Consider the following 24,148-nt stretch of genomic DNA (forward strand, 5'->3'; position numbering starts at 1 on the left):
GACAGGGCTGGGTGCTAGGTTGGACTGGCTGAGCTTGGAGGTCTTTTCCAAACCTGGTTGATTCTATGATTATTTAAAGTTCTCCATTTTTTAAGTCTATTCTTATCCATCAATATTTGTGATAACTAAAAAAAACAAACCTCTTTTCTTTTTCCAGTTATCAAAGATTAGAATATTGCCCAACTTAATGCTGTGGTAGCACTGAAATCTGACAAGATTTGGTGAATTGTTGTTTCTAGGGGCTTGTGCATCTCTGCTACAAGTTGTAAGGCACTTAAACCACTTTTAACTTGCTGGGTGGTTTGGAGTTCTAAATGGCATCATAGAACTATAGAATCAACCAGGTTGGAAGAGACCTCTAAGGTCATCCACTCCAACCTAGCACCCAGCCCTATCCAATCATCTAGACTGTGGCACTAAGTGGGAATGTCAAAAACCACTTTAGACACAGGTAGCATCAGGCAACATTAGACTCTTTTGGGAAGGATGTGCATTATTTAATGCTCTCCATTTTTGAAATCTATTCTTTTCCATCAATATTTGTGATAAGTACAAAAACCCCAAACCTCTTTTTTTTTTTTCTTCCAGTCATCAAAGATTAGAATATTGCCCAGCTTAATGCTATGGTAGCACTGAAATCAAACAGGATTTGGTTGTATTGTTGTTTCTAGGGGCTTGTGCATCTCTGCTACAACTTGCAAGTGACTGAGCTGGGTGGCTGCTGCTGACCTCTTAAGCAGCAGCTTGGGTTTTTACGTTGGGCAACGACTTAGCCACGGGACTGTAATATGCTGCAACTGTGTGTACTGAAAGAAAACAAAGGGGGGGAAAAGCAAACAAAAAAAGATTGAATGTGGACTGTGTATATAGGTATGTATAATGATTTTTTTTTCTGTGAGATGCTGCTGTTGCCACTTTAACATGAAGAGATGTTGTAGTGGGTTTTAATTAATCCTAGTGGCCAGTTTGATGATCCTGTATGTATTGTACAGCTGCTGACAGGAGTTCAGAATGTTCTAGTGAAATATTTGTTACATTTTATTGTTGTGGCCCAGAGATCATTTCAGAATAAAAATTTTATGTCCTACTTTACTTCTCTCCTCTGTAGTTTGGGTGGTTTGTTGTTTGCTTTTTATTCTTTTCCCTGCTGCAGAAAGGGCCTTTTGGAGTGTTGGCAGTTGTTAAACAGAAAGCCTTCTGTTTAAAGCCTTCTTGCAGACCTTCTCCTAGCTTGCTGAGGTCAATGCCAGCAGTGCCTTTGTCCCCCAGCTGCTTTATGTGTCTTGACAGCTTTGAATGTTGCCCAGAAGCTGGGTTTTGCACTGAGATTTCTCAAGTTCTCAGGACTTCCAAAGTCCTCAGAATATTCTGTGTTTGCCTCGTGCTTGAGAGCAAACATCTTGGGCAGGAATTTTGCTTACATGGGCATTTAAATTGCAGCCAAGCTGCATTTTGAGGACTTGCTTCAGCTGCGTTTGAAGCATTTAGTTGCATTTTGAGGGTTTTTCAGCTGCACTTTGAGAGTTTTTTAGTTGCAGTTTGAGGATTTAGCTGCAATTTGAAGATTTTTGGTTGCATTTTGAGCATTTAGCTGCATTTTGAGGGTTTTTTTAGTTGCATTTTGAGGATGTAGCTGCATTTTGAGGATTTATTAGCTGCATTTTAAGGATTTTTTAGTTGCAGTGTAAGGATTTAGCTGCGTTTTGAGGATTTTTAGCTGCCTTTTAAGGATTTAGCTGCATTTAAAGGATTTTTTAGTTGTATTTTTAGGATTTAGCTGCATTTTGATGAGTTTTTAGTTGCATTTTAGAATTTAGATACATTTTGATGATTTTTAGTTGAATTTTAAGCATTTAGCTGTATTTTGATGACTTTTTTAGTTGCATTTTAAGGATTTGGCTGCATTTTAAGGTTTTTTTTTGTTGCATTTTAAGCATTTAGCTACATTTTAAGTTGGTTTTTTTTTTTCCTTTTAAGGATTTAGCTGCATTTAAAGGATTTTTTAGTTGCCTTTTAAAGATTTATCTACACTTTGAGGATATTTTAGTTGCATTTTAAGTATTTAGCTGCATCTTGAAGATTTTTAGTTGCATTTTAACAATTTATCTGCATTTTGAGGATATTTTAGTTGCCTTTTAAGGATTTAGCTGCATTTTAATTTTTTTTTTTTATCATTTTAAGGATTTTTTTTAGTTGCCTTTTAAGGATTTAGCTGCATTTTAAGGACTTTTTTCCTAAGTGATAAACTGCTTTTGTTACTTGCTTAAGAGGGGTGCAATGTGCAATACTTAAAACTGCTTTAAAAGTATTTTTCTTCATCCTTCTTTTAAAAAATTCAAGTTTCTGCCCTCCTTATTTTAAGTCACACTTCTTAAAGGCCCAGGATGATCAGAGCATGCTACACAAAACTGTTAGGCTGCAGTGAGCTGAATTCTCTTCATGTATTAAGTCCAGAGTAATGTCACTGTTTAGCTCAGAACTACCTTGTGAGGAACTCACTGGCAACCAGATTCTCTTCTTGGCAGTGCCAATGTACACCCAGAGCAGCCCTTTCTGAATCAGGGGAGCCCAGGCTTGAAATCAAGGCATTTTAGTTAACACTTCAGTGTCTCCTATCAGCACAGTTGGGAGATAGCAGAGCACAGAACCCATCAAGATGAAATACAGATAGAGACAGTTCACAGCCCTGGAGAGCAGCAAGCCAAAAATCACATCCTAGTGGATTAAAACTGATCTGTTCAGGGCTCTGAGGACAAAGGAACTTAAAAAAAATAAGTTTAGCTTTTTAAAAGGGATTTCTTTTTCTTACAGCCCATCTTTTGCCTCTCCTGCAGCCATCTATCTCTCTTGTCAACTCTTGTATGCTTCTGTCACAGAGTCACAGAACTATCCAGGTTGGAAAAGACCTTTGAGATCATGGAGTCCAAGCTGTCACATCTGACTTTTTTTTCATTTGAGGACTGGTAGAGGCCATCTGGCCTGATTTCAGTTGCCTTTGCCATTTGCTGAGACTCGTGGGAGCTGGTAGGGAACTGCATCGTCCTCTGCCACATGTTGCCTGCAGGGCTGGAGAATGAAGCTGTAGCTGAATGGATGTAACACTGCAGTGTGACTGAGAGGCAGGAGCATGAGCTTGGGTGTCGAAGACACAGAACAGTACCACAGGACTCTCTAGGCCCTCCTTTGTTTCTTGGTTGCAAAAACATAAACATCAACCCCTTCATGAATCACTGAATCACAGAATTAACCAGGTTGGAAAAGACCTTTGAGATCATCGAGTCCAACCTAACACCTTCTAATCAAATAAACTATGGCACCAAGTGCCTCATCCAGCCTCCTTTTAAACACCTCCAGGAATGGGGACTCCACCACCTCAGGTATCACAGAATCTCAGAATGTCAGGGGAGCACCTAGAGCAGATTGCAGGTGGCTCTTGAGTATCTCCAGAGAGGGAGACTCCACAACCCCCCTGGGCAGCCTGTGCCAGGCTTCTGTCACCCTCACAGGGAAAACATTTTCCTCCTGTTTCCATGGCACTTCCTATGCCTCAACTCCCACCCACTGCCCCTTGGCCTGGCACTGGGCATCACCCAGCAGAGCCTGGCTCCAGCCTCCTGGCACTTGCCCCTTGCATCTTTCTAACCATTCCTGAGGTCCCCCCTGAGGCTCCTCCCCTCCCAGCAGCACAGCCCCAGCTCCTTCAGGCTCTCCTCATAAGGAAGATCTTCCACTCCCTTCAGCATCTTTGTGGCTCTGTGCTGGACTCTTTCAAGCAGTTCCCTGGGGTCCTTTTTGAAGTGAGGGGCTCAGAACTGAACACAACTATACCTCAACTTCCACCCATTGCCCCTTCCCCTGTCGTTGGGCATCGCTGAGATATGCTGCAGCAGAGTGCAAGTGGCACTGATAGAAATGGTTTCTGGTGCTTCACTTGAGTCCTCTGCAACTCTTCCAACTCAGCTTTCTTTGTGTCATTTTCCCTGTTTAGGTTTGTCTGTTGTCATTTTCCCAGGCTGGGTTTGTCTGTTGTTTGTTCATTTGTTTGTTGGGGTTTTATTTGGGGGGGGAAGTATTGGTTTTGTGGTTTGTTTTTAAATGCTTTCCAGCCTCTGGCTGTGCTGAGTCTTGGATCTCTGCCAACTGCTGAGCACTTGAGGCCAGGGACTACTGCAAAAATAATGTTTGTTTAGCTTTTTCCCAACAATAAACAGAAAGCCAGGCCCAGTACCCAGCTCCAAAGACAGGGAATGCACATTCAGCTCAGCTGCTGGGTTCCAGCCTCCGCATCAACCATTCACTCTGTTCTTTATCTTCTGCACCGAGTTCAGCATAGAATCATAGAGTCAATCAGGTTGGAAGAGACCTCCAAGCTCATCCAGTCCAACCTAGCACCCAGCCCTAGACAATTGACCATGGCACTAAGTGCCTCATTCAGTCTTTGCTTGAACACCTCCAGGGACAGTGACTCCACCACCTCCCTGGGCAGCCCATTCCAATGCAAATCACTCTCTCTGCCAACAACTTTCTCCTCACATCCAGCCTAGACCTCCTCTGGCACAGCTTGAGACTGTGTCCCCTTGTTCTGTTGCTGGTTTCCTGGCAGTAGAGCCCAACCCCACCTGGCTACAGCCTCACTTCAGGCAGCTGCAGACAGCAATGAGCTCTGCCCTGAGCCTCCTCTGCTGCAGGCTGCACACCCCCAGCTCCCTCAGCCTCTCCTCACAGGGCTGTGCTCCAGGCCCCTCCCCAGCCTTGCTGCCCTTCTCCAAACACCTTCCAGCACCTCAACATCTCTCTTGAATTGAGGAGCCCAGAACTGGACACAGCACTCAAGGCATGGCCTGAGCAGTGCTGGCTGAGGTGCCATGGTTCAGTTAATGAGAAGGGTTAGGTGGTAGGTTGGACTTGATGATCTTAGAGGTCTGTTCCAACCTGCTTAATCCTGCAGTTCTGTGTTTCTTTCTTTCCCTCTTTTTTGTAGGCTGTTTTCATTGCTTTGCTTTGGTTTCATTATCTACAAGCTGGGCATGACTGTGCATACCTTAGCTACCTAAAGATAACTGTCTGGAGCAGCTGCAAACAGTGAAGTATTACTGTGTGACTAGCATGGGCACTGGGAAAAACAAAGGCTCTGGTTTGGAGACTGTCTGACCCTGTGGCTAGCACCAAGAGAGTCTAAATGAAAAGCATCACAGTGAAGCATTAAACCTTTGATTAAATATCATGTGTGAGAGAAGTGGCCAGCCAGCAGAAGAGTAACTGACAGTTGTGTTGTAATTCTTCTGGGCAAATTCAGTTTTCAGGTTTAAGAAGACCTTTTTTTACTTAATTAAAACTGGAGGTGTTCAAGGCCAGGTTGAATGAGGCCTTGAGCAACCTGTTCTAGTGGGAGGTGTCCCTGCCTGTGTTGGGGGGTTGGAACTGGCTGAGCTTTGAGGTCCCTTCCAACTTCAACCATTCTATCATTCTATGACACCCACCCCTCAGATATTTGTCTATGCTGATCAGGTCTCCCCTCAGCCTTCTCTTCTCCTGCTTCACACCACTGAAGAGTGTGAAGCAGAAACCTTTCCCCACCTGGTCCTTCTCCTTCTCTGGTTCTGTGAAGTGTCTGGCACTGAGTGCTGGGTTACACTTTGGTTACTGTCTTAAAAAGGCACAGAGGAGGAAGATGATGATAATAGCAAAGTGGCTGTGGAAAAAGGAGAATGCTTAGAGTTGCTGGGGTGAATTCAGTCTCTGTGAAGAGCTAATGATGACTCTGAGCTTCAAGGGACACACTTTCATCACGGGTCATGAGAAAGCAAGGCAGGGGCTGGCTCCTACCTCTGCCAATTCCCACTTCTATGCCACTCACCAAGGTTGAAGCTGTGCAGAGGGGGGTTGGAGCTGCCAGCTTGCACGGTTCAGTAAGGCTCAGTGAGGAGTTGAAGTCCAGGTCTGAAGGCATGTCTTGAAAAGGGAGATGTTTAGCCTGTGTCAAGCTCAGTGCTAACCCTTCTGTGTGATGTGCAGGGATTTCCCTGAAATGGAACTCTGAGCTGATGTCAATGACTGTGTCAGAAAGCAGGAACAGGTTGTGGATGATGAACAGAATCATAGAATCTTAGAATCAAAGAGACCTCCAAGATCATCCAGTCCAACCTATCCCCCAGCCCTATCCAGTCAACCAGACCATGGCACCAAGTGCCTCATCCAGGCTTTTCCTGAACATCTCCAGGGATATTAATCTTTAATATGCAAAAATGTGGGGAGATTCCCTGAGATTCTTTGGGTTTTCAGTTGCCAGGAAGTAGTTGCACAGAGGGTATTGATAAGCACAGAGTGAAACAGTTCAAACAAGCAGAACTTGGGAAACAGGGATATGAAAGCAGGAAAATAACTGTGCTTATGGAGCCTTAGCATTAACCCCACCAGATGTACTCATGATGCTTTGGTCCCTAGGTCTCCAGTACAAAGGTGCTTCCAAAACTCATGATGATGATCCTGAGGTAGAATGCAAAAGGAGGAGAACCGAGGAGAGAAGGAAGGAGAGCTGAGCTGCTGCTGCTGAGCTCTGAGTGCTAGCCATGGGTCCCAGTTAATGAGCTGCAAGTGAGGAAAGGCAGAAAGGCTCAGTGCAGGAAGGCAGAAAAGCAGGACTGAGTTTCTAAATCACCATCCCCCATTAAATACTTCATTTTGAAAATCAAACTGGCCAATAGGCACTAGCACCATTGCTCTGGCCAATGAATTCAAACTTTGGTCCTATGATGGCTCCTTCCAGTCCCAGGTAATAGGCTCCAGCAGCTACTGCAAGACCTGTCAGGTAAGGATGGCCTCTGCCTGAGCAGAATAAAATTGAACTAAGAACAGTCAACAGTTTTACCAGTTGTAAGATGTACTTAATCATAAAGTTTTGTTAAGCTTAGGAAATGACATTGCTAGCTATAGAAATCCATTGTAGCAGTCCCCTTCTCTGGAGACTGTCACAGCCTGTCTGCATGTGTTCCTCTCTGATCTGTGTTAGATAGCATTGTCCTGCTCTGGCAGTGGGGGTTGGACTCAGTGATCTCCTTGGGTCCCTTCCAACCCCTGACATCCTGTGAGCCTCTGATATATGTACACCATAAACTGCTGGCTGAATGGCTGCACAAAGGTTTGAGGCTGTACTCTGCTCCACATTTGTGCAACAGATCAAACAATGTCCTGTAGCACCTAGCACTAGTAACATCCCAGGCAACCAACAATGCAACAAGGGGACACAGGCTCAGTTGTGCCAAGGGAGGTCTAGGCTGGGTGTTAGGAGGAAGTTGTTGACAGAGAGAGTGATTGGCATTGGAATGGGCTGCCCAGGGAGGTGGTGGAGTTGCCGTTCCTGGAAGTGTTGAAGCCAAGCCTGGCTGGGGCACCTAGTGCCATGGTCTGGTTGGTTGGCCAGGGCTGGGTGCTAGGTTGGCCTGGATGTGCTGGGAGGTCTCTTCCAACCTGGTTGATTCTATGGTTCTATGATTCCTTTGACCACACAGGCACGCTGAGGGGCAACACAAGACACCTGACGCGTGATGCTAAGCCCCCAGCCCTCAAGGCTTTGCAAGGGCCAAACCCTTACTGTTTGCTCATCTGACTCAACTTCTCAGACCCACAACAGGAGGAGGAGAGCAAGAGTTAAATCAGCCTGGCAGCATTTATGCCCTACCAGAACAATGACCAGGAAGGGAGCCTCAGTGTTAAGTCTTCACTTTCAATTCTCTTTAAGCTGAACTCTCTACCTAAGAATGGAGTTTATTCTGCTTGCAGGGAACTCCCTTCTGTACCAAAGAATGGAGTTCATTCTGTTTAACAGTGAACTCCCCTCCTTTCCTTAGAATAGAGTTTTCTTGCAAAGAAAGACTTCTCTTTGAAATTGTTTCTGGGCTTTCCCTCAAAACAAGGTCTTCTGGACAAGCTAAGAGAATACAGGGAGTGCAGGGTCAAGGAACTGTTGTGGATGGCTGCTTTACAGCTGGAAAGAAAGCCATTTTCCAGCACGTTTTGAAGGTTTCTTTTGCACCACTGTCAAAAGCATGGATTTTAAAAACACTTAAAGGGTTAGGGTTTACTTTTGTTTTCCTTCCCACAGCTCACAGTTTTGGTTTTTTTCCCCTTTCCTTCTTTTCCCTCCCTTGCTCATTTTGCCACGGGAACCTGGGCAGAGAGAGAGAACAGATTTAAAAGGAAAGAGGCCAGAGGAAGTCAGTTTTGATGCAAAGTGAAACACTGCAAAAGCTTTTCATAGAACTTTCCTTTTCAGCCACGCTGTAAAATCACTGAAGAATCATAGAATGATAGAATGGTTTAGGTTGGGAGGGACCTCAAAGCTCAGCCAGTTCCAACTTTGACCACAGGCAGGGACACCTCCCACTAGAACAGGTCGCTCAAGGCTTCACCTGACCTGGGCTTGAACACCTCCAGGGAGGGAGCAGCCACAACCTCCCTGGGCAACCTGTGCCAGTGTCTCACCACCCTCACTGCAAACAACTTCTTCCTAACATCCACTTTCAATCTCACCTCTGCCAGTTCAAACCCATTCCTCCTTATCCTGTCATTAGAAGACCTTGTCAATAGTCCCTCCCCTGCCCTCAGGGAGCCCCCTTCAGATCCTGCAAGGCCACTCCAAGGTCTCCTCCAAGCCTTCTCTTCTTCAGGCTGCACAGCCCCAACTCTCTCAGCCTGTCCTCAGAGCAGAGCTGCTGCAGCCCTCTCAGCATCTTGGTGGCCTCCTCTGGGCTGGCTCCAACACTTCCATGTCCTGCTTGTGTTGGGGGCTCCAGAACTGCCCCCAGGACTGCAGGTGGGATCTGAGGAGAGCAGAGCTAAGGGGCATAATCCCCTCCCTTGCCCTGCTGCCCACACTGCTCTTGCTGCAGCCCAGCACAGGGTTGCTGTCTGGGCTGCACTCACACTGCAGGCTCCTGTTGAGCTTTTCATCACCCCAGACCCCCAGGTCTTTTTCCTCAGGGCTGCTCTCAGCCATCCCCCACCCAGCCTGGAGTTGTGTTTGGGATTGCACCAACCCAAGTGCAGGACCTGACACTTGGCCTTGCTGAATTTCATGAAGTTGGCCTGGGCACAGCTCTGCAGCCTGTCCAGGTCCCTCTGGATGGATCCCTGCCCTCTAGCAGGGATCATTCAGATCTCTTCTCCAGGCTGCACACCCCCAGGTCTCTCAGCCTGACATTGTAGCAGAGCTGCTCCAACCCTCTGATCATTTTTGTGTCCCTCCTCTGGACCTGCTCCATCAACTCCATGTCCTTCCTGTATTCAGGTCTCCAGAGCTGGATGCAGTCCTGCAAGTGAAGTCTCAGCAGAGCAGAGCAAAGTGGCAGAATTCCCTCACTGGATCTGCTGCCAATGCTGCTTTGGGTGCAGCCCAGGATGTGAGATAAACCTCAAGCCCAAAGAAACCCACTTCTTGTGGTTGCTGGAGAACACATCAGTATTACAGCCTGGCTTTGACTGAATGACTGAGAAGACAACAAGCAAGGGCCACTGCTGGGTAAGTAAATACTCACACCAAGGGTTTGCTTCATTTTTCAGAGAGAGCTTAAGGAGCTTACAGCAATATTTGCTTCCTGAAGCTGATGTTTGAGCTCAATTAGTTTAGGAGAGCAGAGTTGTTTCTGTTTGACAACAAGCATAGCCAGATACAGCTACACTCTGACCTGAGACAGGGATAGATACTTGCCCACAGAAATGAACAGAGAAGTGCCACAGGGATGATCAGAGGGCTGGAGCTGCTCTGCTATGAGGAGAGATTGAGGGAGTTGAGGCTGTTCAGTCTGGAGAGGAGAAGGCTCCCAGGTGACCTTATTGTGGTCTTTCAGTGTCTTAAGGGGGCCTACAAGAAAGCTGGGGAGGAACCTTTTAGGCTCCCAGGTAATGATAGGACTGTGGGGAATGGGACAAAGCTAGAAATGGGTAGGTTCAGAGTGGATGTTAGGAAGAAGTTCTTCACCATGAGAGTGGTGAGACCCTGGGACAGGTTGCCCAGGGAGGTGGTGGAAGCCTCATCCCTGGAGGTGTTTAAGGCCAGGCTGGCTGAGGCTCTGAACAGCCTGCTCTAGTGTGAGTTGTCCCTGCCTGTGGCAGGGGGGTTGGAACTGGCTGATCCTTGTGGTTCCTTCCCACTCTGCCTGATTCCATGATTCCATGATACTATGATTCTATGATTAAGTAGCAGCATCTATCTATTTATTTATTTATTTTCTTTATTGCTGCTTTTCCTAGCAAGGTTATTAGGAAATAAAATCAACCTAACTTTCACCTCCAAAATGGGCAAGGAATAGGCTTTTAAAATGAAATTCTGCAGGAGCTGGTTGGGTTGTGTGTTGGGTGATGCAGAAAGCCAAGGTGGAGGAGGGACCTGGTTGGACTAGTGGCAGCTGCTGTGCGTCTCATGTAATTCAGTAATGGCTGGTGACAGGCAGAAACTATAGGAGATACAAATGATAATTCCTTGGGGAGCTCCAGACATAAATAATTCATCAAAGTGAATGTTAATAGTAGGGGTCAAAAGAAACTGAAGAAAACCTGAGTGTTAACTCTCTGTGGGAGGAACTGACAGACTGATTTTGGACAGGCTGCGCGGGAGGGAAGCAGAGGCAAATGAAGTGTAACTGAAGAACATGACTTTGTTCTGACTACCTGGAGCCAAAAGAAAAGACATCTGGAAATAAAACAGGAAGGATGGTTGAGGAAATATCAGAAACTGAAATTGATGCTGGGTACCAGTGCCAGAGAGATGCTGGGTAATGGTGACAGTGGAGTGCGGCCAGTTCTGGAGTCCCTGTTACAGGAAAGATCTGGAGGTGCTGGAGTGTGTCCAGAGAAGGGCCATGAGGATGATCAGAGGGCTGGAGCTGCTCTGCTATGGAGACAGGCTGAGAGAGTTGGGGCTGTTCAGCCTGGAGAAGAGAAGGCTACAGGGAGACCTTATTGTGGCCTTCCAGTATCTGAAAGGGGCTACAAGAAAGCTGGGGAGGGACTTTTTAAGGTGTCTGGTAATGATAGGACTGGGGGGAATGGATCCAAGCTAGAGGAGGGGAGATTTAAATTAGTAGAGGAGGGAAGATTTAAATTAGATGTTAGGAAGAAGTTCTTCAGCATGAGTGTGGTGAGAGGCTGGCACAGGTTGCCCAAGGAGGTGGTGGAAGCCTCATCCCTGGATGTTTTTAAGGCCAGGCTGGATGTGGCTCTGGGTAACCTAATCTAGTGTGAGGTGTCCCTGCCCACTTGAGGGGTGTTGGAACTGGCTGATGCTTGAGGTCCATTGCAGCCCTGACAATTCTGTGATTCTATGAGTGTGTTGTCACAGGTCCATACTGTTGCACACTGTATACATCATTTGGTCACCCAAAAGAATGTGCTCTTAGTAATCAGCTCAGGAACTCACCTATAGCTAGGAGATGATTTATCTCTCTCAAGCATTTAATGTATCTGAGTCAGGAGATGCTTTTTGGCTGATTGGGAAGGACAGAAGTCTTCATGTGCAGCATCATTGTGGCTCTCACAGGTGACTTCTGCAAGGGACTAACCTACAGGGTGGCTGAAGCTATTCCCCACTGACTGTCCTCTGGACCCAGTGCCTGTCTGGTGTTGTATTCTGATGTGAGGGGTAAGGATTTCCCACTGTGCAGCTTCTACCTGCAAAGGTGCCCTCAGAGGCTGGTTTGCAGGGGGAGGGAAGATGCCATAGGCTCACAGAACACAGAGTCATAGAAGCATAGAATCACAGAAACATAGAATCACAGAATCATAGAGGCACAGAATCACAGAAGCATAGAATCACAGAAACATAGAATCACAGAACCATAGAAGCACAGAATCTTAGAATCACAGAATTATTGAGTCATAGAAGCATAGAATCATAGAAACATAGACTCAGAATCATAGAATCACAGAATTATAGAATCATAGAATCAGAATCACAGAAACATAGAATCACAGAAACATAGAATCACAGAATCATAGAAGCACAGAATCACAGAAGCATAGAATCACAGAAACATAGAAGCATAGAAACATAGAATCATAGAAGCATAGAATCACAGAACCATAGAAGCACAGAATCTTAGAATCACAGAATTATTGAGTCATAGAAGCATAGAATCATAGAAACATAGAATCAGAATCATAGAATCACAGAATTATAGAATCATAGAATCAGAAACACAGAAACATAGAATCACAGAATCATTGAACTATAGAATCATAGAAACAGAATCATGGAATCATAGGATCACAGAATCATAGAATCACAGAATGGGCTGGGCTGGAAGTGACCTCCAAATCTCATCAGTCCAACACCTCTGCACTCAGCAGGGACATTCTCAACTAGGTCAGGTTGCCCAGAACCCTGTCAAGCCTCACCTTGAATATCTCCAGGGATGGGCCCCATCCATCTCCCTGGGCAACCTGTTGCAGTGTTCCACCACTCTCTTGATGCAGAAGCTGGTCATGCCCCGTGCAGCTGAGTTAACTCCCTGATGAAACACAGCAGTACTCCAACTAAGCAAGTTTAATGCCTGTTTCTCTGGAGCTGCTTGTGTATATTTGGGGAAGCTGCTCTTGAGCTCTGTAGCAGAGGGTGACTATTTGTCCCCATACCAGCCTCTAGTTCTGCAACACTTTGGGTCTGGGTTTGATGCTGGCCTTAGTCTGTGACCCAAGTAGTTGTGGCACATTGCTTATGTGCAGGGCAAAATTTTCCACCCAGACACCTCTTTTTTTTTTGAAAATGGCCTCTAATTTTGGGTATCCAGATTTAGTCTGCCAGAGAGTGGCTTTCAGAGATAGATATTGCCTGCCCCCAAGTCTGGGCATGTATACGTTACAGCCCCCAGAATAGCTCCTCCAGGCCAGTCTGCTTCCTTGCAGAGAGCAGCTCTTGTTTTGTGCTATTCTGGACTCAGATACTGTCACTGTCTGTGAACTGCTGGCTCTCAAATGCAGAATATTTTCAGCAATCTAAGTTTTGTTCTCTCTGAATCTGAGAAACTTCCTTTTTCCAGGGACTTTGATAGGACACTGATATAGGCTGGGCAGTGACTGGCTGAGAGCAGCCCTGAAGGAAAGGACTTGGGGGTGGTGGTGGGTGAGAAGCTCAACATGAGCCAGCAGTGTGCACTTGCAGCCCAGAGACACAACCAGAGCCTGGGCTGCAGCAAGTGTGGCCAGCAGGGCAAGGGAGGTGATTTTCCCCTCTACTCCACCTTGGTGAGACCTCACCTGGAGTACTGCATCCATTTCTGGAGCCACTTCTATGGGGAAGATCTGGAGGTGCTGAAAGGTGTCCAGAGAAAGGCTGCAAAGATGATCAGAGGACTGGAGCTGCTCTGCTGTGAGGACAGGCTGAGAGAGTTGGGGCTGTTCAATTTGGAGAACATAAGGCTCCCAGGAGACCTTGTTGTGGCCTTTCTGTATCTGAAAGGGGCTACAAGAAAGCTGGGAAGAGACTTTTTTGGGTGTCAGGGAGTGATAGGACTGGGGGGAAATGGAGCAAAACTAGAAATGGGTAGATTCAGATTGGAAGTTAGGAGGAGGTTTTTCAGCATGAGGGTGGTGAGAGACCAGCACAGGTTGCCCAGGGAGGTGGTAGAAGCCTTATGGCAGGAGGTGTTTAAGGCCAGGCTGGATGTGGTTCTGAGCAACCTGCTCTAGTGTGAGGTGTCCCTGCCCGTGGCAGGGGGGCTGAACTGGATGATCCTTGCAGTCCCTTCCAAGCCTGACAGGTCTGTGAGGAATTTCTTCCCTGTGAGTGTGACAGAAGCCTGACACAGGCTGCCCAGGGGGGTTGTGCAGTCTCCCTCTCTGGAGATATCCAAGAGCTGCCTGGATGTGTTCCTGTGTGATCTGCTCTGGGTGCTCCTGCTCTGGCAGGGGGCTTGGACTGGAAGATCTCCAGAGGTCACTTCCAACCCCCTAACATCCTGTGATCATAAACAAAAGCCCTGTGACCCAGAGCAGGACCAGTGTCTGGCTGCTGGCATCTGTACAGCCTGTTTCTACAGTGGGAGCATCCAAGCAACCTCTTTTACACTGGATGCTTCAAAATCCCTCCTTCTAATCGAGTTATAATTCAGTTACAGAGAGGCTTATGAATATTCACTCACAAAGTATTACATCAAAGCTTTGCTGGTCTGAAGCACAAAGCAGAGCAGAGCATACTGAGGCAAATCAGAGTACACTGAGGCAGAGCAGAGCCCCCTGCTTGCAACTGGATGACCTTTGAGATGCCTTCCAACCTAAACCATTCTATGATTCTCTAATCCAGCAGGTAAAGCACATGCTTTGTAATGGTGGACACCACTTGCATGGCTGCATAGCCTAGAAAATCAGGAAGGACAAAAGGCTGCTGCACTGCTTTTCAGAAAGCAAAAGCTGAGCCCTCTGCAAAGGCCTTTGGCTCTTGCCAGCGAGGATTGTGTTTTCCTGACTTAGCAAGCAGCAGTGGGAGAGGCAGGCCTCTTGCTGGGAATGTGCCAGCAAGCTCTTCCAACATTTTCTTGTACAACAAACCCAGCATTGATTGACAACTTTGCAGATGTACATGAGGATCAGGAGTGGAAACTGAGCTCTTGTACCACGAGGCAGCACAGTGCCAGCTTTCGCCCATCTCCTGCAGAGCTCAGCAGTGTCTGCAGCTGTCTGCCCCCATTAGGTTGCTCTTCCTTTGAAGTACAAGGAATGAGATTAGAAATTACAGTGCAGACCTGATGGATCACAGGATGTTAGAGGTTGGAAGGAACCTCCAGAGATCTTCCAGTCCAATCCTCCTGCCAGAGCAGGACCAGAGAATCCAGTGCAGGTCACACAGGAACACATCCAGACAGGGCTGGAAAGGCTGCAGAGAAGGAGACTCCACAACCTCTCTGGGCAGCCTGTGCCAGGGCTCTGTCACCCTTACACTCAAGAAGTTCTTCCTCATGTTGAGCTGGAACTTCCTGTGCTGCAGTTTCCATCCCTTGCCCTTGCCCTATGGCAGGGCACAAGTGAGCAGAGGCTGTCCCTGGCCCTTCCTTCCTGACCCCCAGCCCTCAGCTATTAGATCCATTGCTCAGATCTCCTCTCAGCCTTCTCCTTTGCAGACTGAGCAGCCCCAGGGCTCTCAGCCTCTCCTCCTCAGGCAGTGCTGCAGTCCCTTCAGCATCTTTGTAGCCCTCCCTCGGACTCTTTCCAGTAGATCCGTGTCTGTCTTGGGACGTGAGGTGGTGGCAAGAGCCCACAATGGATGAGGTAGGCCAGGAGGACCAAGAACCCCTCTCCTGCTCCCATTGCTGTAAGACTGAGCACATCCTGTACTGTTCTCCTCAGCTTGGCCATTAAGCTCTTGGGCTTGTGGACACTGCACCATGCTTGTAACACACCACACCAATAGAAGCAGCAAAAGGAGCAATCCAGGAGTGTGTAATGCAGATGTAGAATTCCCTTCTGGACTACAGCTCTTGCTAGTGTGGGCAGTGTAACCCTAAAAGCTAGAGAAAAGGAAGTGTGGGTGTGACTCACTTTATCTCTCCATCACTAGACACTCTTTCCTTTCCTGCCAGTGGAGCAGGACAATGCAGTGCTGCTCTTCCTTTGAGGGGCCAGACAGAAGAATATGTGCTGGCACTCCCCAGCTGCAGCATGTGATTCATCTGATGCTTTTATACAGGCCTTGCTCACTGTCAGCTGTCTGACTTCTGATGTCTGCAGCAGGTCCCACCGCCTCCACCCCAGCTTCTTCCCCACTTGCAATGCCTTTGAACTGAGGCCCTTTGGTCTGGGTCTGACACGGGTTGGGAACTTTCCTTCCCACTATTTGACTAACTCGAAGGGTTTGGCAGTAAGATGAAGCTCTGTTTAGGGCAAAGCTGAATTTACACACTGTATTTTCAATCTATACACAAGGTATTTACAGCTAGTTCCAATTACATGCAAATTAGAAATCCAAACTCCCTTCCAGACAAAGAAAATGTCCAGAAGGGCATTTTGGTTTGGATGAGGGTAGAGAGGCTCTGCAGAGGGACTTGGACAGGCTTAGATCAATGGGCCAGCATTGATGGGATGAGTTTGAACACGGCTAAGTGCCAGGTCCTGTGCTTGGGTCACAACAAACCCAAGCAATGCTACAGGCTTGGGGCAGTGTGGCTGGAGAGCTGCTGGCAGAAAGGGACCTGGGGGTTATAACTGACAAGCAGCTGAAAATGTGCCAGCAGTGTGCCCAGGCAGCTGAATGTGAGCCAGCAGTGTGCCCAGGTGGCCAAGAAATCCAATGGAATCCTGGCTGGGATCAGAAATGCTGTGGCCAGCAGGAGCAGGGAGGGGATTGTCCCTTGGACTCTGCTCTGGTGAGGCCACACCTTGAGTGCTGTGTTCAGTTTTGGGCACCTCAGTGCAAGAGAGCTGTGGAGGTGCTGGAGGCAGTGCAGAGGAGGGCAAGGAAGCTGGGGAAGGGCCTGGGGAGTAAATCTGATGAGAAGCAACTGAGGAACTTGGGGGTGGGTAGTGTGAAACAGAGGAGGCTGAGGGCAGAGCTCATGGCTGTCTGCAGCTACCTGAAGGGAGGTTGTGGTGAGGCTGCTGCTGGGCTCTGCTCACAGGTAAGTGGAGACAGAACAAAGGGGAATGGCCTCAAGCTGAGGCTGGGGAGATTTAGGTTAGATACTAGGAAAACATTTTCAGGGAGAGAGTGGTGAGGGAGTGGAATGAGCTGCCCAGGGAGGTGCTGGAGTCGCCAGGCACGGATGTGTTTCAGGGTGGTTTGGATGTGGTGCTTGTGGCTATGGTTTAAAGTGAATCTTGTAGAGTAGGGTTCTAGATTGGACTTGGTGCTTCAGAGGGGCTTTGCCAACCTGCATGGTGCTGTGACTCTGTGAGCTTTGGAGATCCCTTGCAGCCCCTGATCGTCTGTGATTTGTCACATTTGGTTAACATAAACTTCCATTATTTCCTCAGAAGCAGAGGATTTAGCTGCAATAAAGGTTTTATTTCTAGACTTCACTCCAACAATCATAGAACCACAGACTGTCAGGGGCTGGAAGGGACCTCCAAAGCTCAGCCAGTCCAACCCCCCTGCCAGAGCAGGAGCACCTAGAGCAGAGCACACAGCAACACATCCAGGCAGCTCTTGGATATCTTTAGAGAGGGAGACTCCACAACCCCCCTGGGCAGCCTGTGCCAGGCTTCTGTGACACACTGAAAAAATTCTCCACATGTTTCCATGGCACTTCCTATGCCTCAGCTCCCACCCACTGCCCCTTGTGCTGGCACTGGGCATCACCCAGCAGAGCCTGGCTCCAGCCTCCTGACACTCACCTTTAGTCTTTATAAATATTAACATGGTCACCTCTCAGGCTCCTCATCTTCAGGCTAAGGAGCCCCAGCTCCCTCAGCCCTTCCTTGTAAGGGAGTACAGGCTGTGTCTGCTCCTTCAGATACTAATGTTGGGTTGGTCTCTTCTCCCATGATACCAATGACAGATCAAGAGGACACAGCCTCAAGCTGGGGTAGGGCAGGTTTAGGCTGGATGTTAGGGAGAAGTTTTTCATAGTATAGTATCATCAGGGTTGGAAGAGACCTCACAGATCATCAAGTCCAACCTTTTACCACAGAGCTCAAGGCCAGACCATGGCACCAAGTGCCACGTCCAACCTTGCCTTGAACAGCTCTAGGGACGGCGACTCCACCACCTCCCCGGGCAGCCCATTCCAGTGTCCAATGACTCTCTCAGGGAAGAATTTTCTCCTCACCTCCAGCCTAAATCTCCCCTGGCACAGCCTGAGGCTGTGTCCTCTTGTTCTGGTGCTGGCCACCTGAGAGAAGAGAGCAACCTCCTCCTGGCCACAACCACCCCTCAGGTAGTTGTAGACAGCAATGAGGTCTCCCCTGAGCCTCCTCTTCTCCAGGCTAACCAATCCCAGCTCCCTCAGCCTCTCCTCATAGGGCTGTGCTCAAGGCCTCTCCCCAGCCTTGTCGCCCTTCTCTGGACACGCTCAAGCATCTCAACCAATGCTACCAATGACAGATCAAGAGGACACAGCCTCAAGCTGGGGTAGGGCAGGTTTAGGCTGGATGTTAGGGAGAAGTTTTTCACAGCAAGAGTGATTGGCACTGGAATGGGCTGCCTGGGGAGGTGGTGGAGTCAGTGTCCCTGGAGGTGTTTAAGAGGAGACTGGATGTGGCACTTGGTGCCATGGTTTGGTTGATTAGCTGGTGTTGGGTGGTAGGTTGGACTCAATGGTCTTGAAGGTCTTCTCCAAGCTGGTTAGCTGGGTGTGATTCTGGACTGTCACTGTGACAGGCTGACGCTCAGTGCAGGCATGCAGTGCCACGAAGGGCTCTCTGCACAGCTCCTCTAACCCTCTCCTCCCCGTATCGACCCTGGCAGTGACAAATCCCATTTGAGGAAGGCAGCACTTGGAGATATTAAAGTGTAATTTATGGATTCATTTGCTGGGGCTCCAGAATTGATTTCCTTCAATGTTGTGGAGCATACCTGATGTAAACCCCCCCCTGGGATTTGAAACACTGTGGTAAAACACCCTCAATTCCTCGCTCCCTTTGGAACCCTTTAATGAAGGCAGAATAGCCTGTGCTAAATGGGCCTTTCCCCACCCTCTGAGTGAATTGGGTGCAGTTATAATTAAACTTCCCTTTTTGAATGGGAACTCAATTAAAACCATATAAATAACTGTGTCTTCAGGATTGCTATTCCTAATTAATAAGCTAACTGCTCTTGCTGGCATAGGCTTGTTTTAATGGTGCATTAATAACTCCCAATCCCTGTTACCTATTTATCTGCAGCAACACGTTACATATTTCACATGTTTAAGAGAAGACTTTCAGAAGGAAGGGTCTAATAAAGCACTCTATTAGGTATTGAGCAGTTTTAACTGCTGCTTCTGGAAGATGAGACAATAAAATCCACATTTGCCGTGGTGCAACATTTGATCTGAAGCTGGGTGAGGTTCTTGGAGCGCGGTGCAGAATGCTAGCACACTGCCCGGGGTGACCTGAATACACAAACACCCTCCCTCCCCATCAGACAGCATAGTGTCATTACTTTTTATGTCTCCCAGGGCTGGTCTGATATCTGCTTCAGAGGCTTTGCAGCTCATTCTGCAAAGCTCTCAGTGCCTAGGGTTTAGGGTTCAGGCTGCATGGGATAGCAATGTGCCCTTGATGGCCAAGAGAGCCTGAGGTGCATCAAGAAAAGTGTGGCCAGCACATCTAGGGAGGTTCTTCTGCCCCTCTGCTCTGCTCTGCTGAGACCACACTTGCAATACTGTGTCCAGTTTTGGGCTCCCCAGCTCAAGAGAGACAGACAGGGACCTGCTGGAGAGAGTCCAGCAGAGAGCCAGGATGAGTGAGGGACTTGAGCATTTCTCCTATGGAGAGGGACTGAGAGACCTGGGGCTGTGTGGTCTGGAGAAGATAATGCTGAGAGGGGATCTGATCAGTGTGTCCAAATATCTTAGTGGTGGGTGTCAAGTGGAGGGGACCAAGCTCCCTCAATTGCTCCTCATCTGTGCTGTGCTCCACAACCTTCCTGGGCAACCTGTGCCAGTGTCTCACCATCCTCACTGCAAATAACTTCCTAACATCCACTTTCAATCTCACCTCTGCCAATTCCAGCCCATTCCTCCTCATCCTGTCATTACAAGACCTTGTCAGTAGTCCATCCTCAGCCCTCCTGGAGCCCCCTTCTGATACTGGAAGGCCACTCCAAGGTCTCCTCCAAACCTTCTCTTCTCCAGGCTGCACAGCCCCAACTCTCTCAGCCTGTCCTCATAGCAGAGCTGCTGCAGCCCTCTCAGCATCTTGGTGGCCTCCTCTGGATTGGCTCCAACACTTCCATGTCCTTCTTGTGTTGGGGACTCCAGAACTGCCCCCAGGACTGCAGGTGGGGTCTGAGGAGAGCAGAGCCAAGGGGCAGAATCCCCTCCCTTGCCCTGCTGCCCACACTGCTCTTGCTGTAGCCCAGCACAGGGTTGTGTCTGGGCTGCACTCACACTGCAGGCTCCTGTTGAGCCTTTCATCAACCAAAATTCTAAGCCTCCTTTCAGTCTCACTATCTGTACAGTGTGGGCTATGTGCTGAAAGGTACTGATGTCTCTCTCTGCTGCTTGCCCTTTGCCAACAGCAAGAGAAATTGTGTCACACTCACTCTTTGTGATATTAGGCTTTATTTTCTGTGTCCATATCAGTGAAACTGGAAGTTCTTTAGCTGCATAGCCCTGTCTCTGCTGTTTGAAATGAGTGGCTGGTCTCAGTCCAGTAATGGCACCTGTGTCTCACAACTGCCAAGGTCATTTGAGCAGCTTGTCAGCCTTCCTAGTGAATTGAATGAAGCAGACAAGAGTTAAAAGGACAGACAAACCCATCCTCTTCATGCCCAGTGGAGCTCTTTCCAGCCAGGCTTAAATGATTCTTGCCAGCAGCCAGCAGTGCTTTGCTGATGTCTGTGCTGGGTTTCATTTCTGGCTAAGGAGAGGCGTGGGGGCCTTTTGCCAGCACAGGCATTGCAGCCCCTTCTGTGAACAGAATCACAGAATCACAGCACCATGCAGGCTGGCAAAGCCCCTCTGAAGCACCAAGTCCGACCTAGAACCCTACTCTACAAGACTCACCTTAAACCATATCCTCAAACACCACATCCAAACCACCCTTAAACAGATCCAGGCTGGGTGAATCCAGCACCTCCCTGGGCAGCTCAGTCCAGTCCCTGACCACTCTCTCTGTGAAAAATCTTTTCCTTATGTACAGTCTAAACCTCCCCAGCATCAGCTTGAGGCCATTCCCCTTTGTTCTGTTTCCAGTTACCTGTGAGCAGAGCCCAGCAGCAGCCTCTCCACAATGACCCTTTCAGGCAGCTGCAGCCAGCCATGAGCTCTGCTCTCAGCCTCCTCTGTTTCACACTGCCCATCCCCAGCTCCCTCAGTCTCTCCTCATCAGATTTATTCTCCAGGCCCTTCCCCAGCTTCATTGCCCTCCTCTGGACCCACTCCAGTGCCTGAGCTGGCTCTGTGCTCTCACTGAGCTTCAGTGGCTGCTGCCAAAGTGGTGCACTACGGCAGGGGCTGTGCTCCCAGCCCATCTGTCTCCTCCGTCAGGCCCACCACTAGCCCTGAGCTGGGATGCTGTTGGCAGTGCCCTGCCTGTCCCAGCACACACACCTCTGCGTGGGGAATGCAACACAACAGTTGCAGTCCCAATGTGAAACCCACTTACCCACCAGCTCACCTTCTGCAGAGCACAGCTACACCTGGCTTGGGTTAGAAATGCTGTGTCCAGCAGCAGCAGGGGGGTGATGGTCCCCTTGTGCTCGGTGCTGGTGAGGCCACAGCTTGATTAATTGAAGGGTGGTAGAGACATGAACATAAGAATTCCATCTAAACATGAGGAGCAGCTTCTGTAATTTAAAGAGCATGGAAACCTGGAGCAGGCTGCTCAGAGAAGTAGTGGAGTCTCCATCTCTGGAGATACTCCAGACCTGCCTATGTGACCTTCTCTAGTTGGACCTGCTGTGGCAGGAGGGTTGAACTTGATGGTCTCCAGAGGTCTCTTCCAAGCCCTACCATTCTGTGAGTCTGTGCAACTCAGTGTTGCTGCTTCAGTGTTTGGAAATAGACTGAACTACTTTTTGTGTTTGGGTTGACCTTATCTAAAGAAGATAAACATTCAAAACCAAAGGCAATATTTCCTCTGATATGAAATCATGTTTCTATATACCTTCTGGTGAGTAACTGTGTTCAGTTTTGGGCACCTCAATACAGGAGAGATGTGGAGGTGCTGGAGCCAGTGCAGAGGAGGGCAAGGAAGCTGGGGAAGGGCTTGGAGAATAAATCTGATGAGGAGAGACTGAGGGAGCTAGGGATGGGTAGTGTGAAACAGAGGAGGCTGAGGGCAGAGCTCATGGCTGTCTGCAGCTACCTGAAGGGACATTGTGGAGAGGCAGACTAACCAGCCCCAGGGCTTTCAGCTTTGCCTCATCAGGCAGTGCTCCAGTTCCTTAATCATCTTCTTAGCCCTCCATTGGATGCTATCCAGTAGATCCCTGTCCCTGTTGAACTGGGGAGCCTAGAACTGGATGCAGTATTCCAGGTGAGGTCTCACCAGGGCAGAGGGGAGGAGAACCTCCCTCAGTCTGCTGGTCACATTCCTCTTAATGCAGCCCAGGATTCCACTGGTCCTCTTGCCCACAAGGACACATTGCTCCTCCCTGCAGAACTTGCTGTCCCCCAGGGCCACAATCTTCAGCAGCAATGGACAGCCCTTAGGGCACCAAGGGCAGGAGAAAGTCAGAGCACTGTTTTCACTGAAACTCTTCTTGTGTGAAGGAGGGGAAGGAAAACATCACTGCCTGTGCCTTGGCTGGGGTTTTTTAGCTAAGGCCTCCAGCACACCTCTGAAACACTGAAGAGCTTTCTGCACACCCTGGCTGCTCTGACAGACCTTGGCTCCTACAGAACTGACTTCCAGCATACTTGGAACATAGGCTGACTACAAAGGTGTTGGGAGGTTGAAAATTTAAGCTGCACTTTTGAAGCTTAAACATAGTCTCAGGAATCCAAATTAAGCTTTGAATTTCTTTTCTTTTTTTAAAGCATGTCTTCAGAATCACAGAATGCCAGGGGCTGGGAGGGACCTCCAAAGCTCAGCCAGTCCAAGCCCCTGCCAGAGCAGCATCTCCTATACCAGATCACACAGGAATGCATCCAGGCAGGTTTTGAACATCTCCAGAGAGGGAGACTCCACAACCCACCCTGGGCAGCCTGTTCTTGGATACTGTCACACTGTCAGGGAAAAAAATTCCTCCTTATGTTTAAATGAAACTTCCTATGCCTCAGCTGCCACCCATTGCCCCTTGGCCTGGCACTGGGCATCACCCAGCAGAGCCTGGCTCCAGCCTCTTGCCACTCACCTGCACATCTTTATAAACATTGATGAGGTCACCTCTCAGTCTCCTCTTTTCTAAGCAGCACAGTCCCAGTTCCCTCAGGCTCTCCTCATAACATAAGAGCTGTTCCATTCCCTTCATCATCTTTATGACTCTGTGCTGGACTCTCTCCAGCAGTTCTATGTCCCTCTTGAACTGAGGGGCCCAGAACTGGACACAGTACTCCAGATGTGGCCTCAGCAGGGCAGAGTACAGAGGCAGGAGAACCTCTCTTGACCACAGCCACAGCCCTTCTAATGCACCCCAGAGTGACATTGTCTCTCCTGGCCACCAGAGCACATTGCTGGCTCATGGTCAACCTTCCACCCACTAACACCCCCAAATCCTTTTCCCTTTGCTGCCTTCCAACAGGTCAGTCCCCAAAGTGATACAGGACTTGGCCTGGCTTCCCTTTCAAGGCCAGGAGAGCACTGCAGCACTGAGTTTCTGCTCTGCTGAGAGCCCACATTCAGAAGTCTATGGCTTTCTCAGATAACTGGAGCCTTATCTAATTAGTTACTTGTGTATCAGCAGTCCCCATGGACTGCTGAGCACTGCAGAATTGCATTGTAGGTGTAAGGAGGAAATTGATCCTCACGCCCTGAAATGGAAGAAGGCATTTGCAATTCTGGCAAGAACTTCTTTCTTGCTGTGTCCCTTCACACAGGCTCTCTTTGTGATCTTGCTTAACCCCTAGGCTGAGCTCTGGAAGTCAAGTGCAAAAGCACTGACTGCAGTTTTCCTCAGGCTGATGTCTTCCAGGTACTCCCTGGCCCCTCTCAGCTCTCACATGGCAGAAGTGCAGCCCAGCTAAGACAAGCAGCCTCAGCTCATCTTGGAGCAGGCTCTCCCCTGAAGGAGCCAGAGATGAGAGATGAGTTACAGCTCCTTTGCAGCTACTGCCAGCCACCTGATGCAGTCCAGGCAGCTGCCTGCTGCACATTTGATTGAGTTCACCAAAGACCTCTGCAAGCTACTCATTTTAGATGCAGTCCAAAGGGCAAAGGCTCTTTGTCCTGTTTGCAATCCAGTCTGCCACTTAAGCATTTCCCCCCATTCTTTAAAGGTCAGAATTAAATGGATATCTCTTTACCACTCCAGACAAATGCTCTGGTAAGTGAGTCCTCAGCAGCCATCGGGATGAATACAGACTGCAGTAAGCATCCTGATGGATGAGATTTTGAACAGTGTGGGCTTGTGCTTGGAATA

General features: G+C 48.5%; 1 protein-coding gene across 2 annotated transcripts in view; it reads left to right on the top strand.

Annotated features, from left to right (window-relative positions):
* DYRK2 (dual specificity tyrosine phosphorylation regulated kinase 2) overlaps positions 1-24,148 on the top strand; it is a 94,607-nt gene that overhangs the window by 18,282 nt on the left and 52,177 nt on the right. The window contains exon 2 of one of the 2 annotated variants that reach the window (XR_010307331.1): positions 9,287-9,517. The exons of the other annotated variant lie outside the window; for it this stretch is intronic. The gene's annotated coding sequence lies outside the window, so the exon portion shown is untranslated. The remainder of the gene's footprint in view (positions 1-9,286; positions 9,518-24,148) is intronic. 2 annotated transcript variants of the gene reach the window in all.

This window comes from Pogoniulus pusillus, chromosome 27 (assembly GCF_015220805.1).
Source record: "Pogoniulus pusillus isolate bPogPus1 chromosome 27, bPogPus1.pri, whole genome shotgun sequence".
In the NCBI taxonomy this organism is placed as follows: Eukaryota; Metazoa; Chordata; class Aves; order Piciformes; family Lybiidae; genus Pogoniulus; species Pogoniulus pusillus.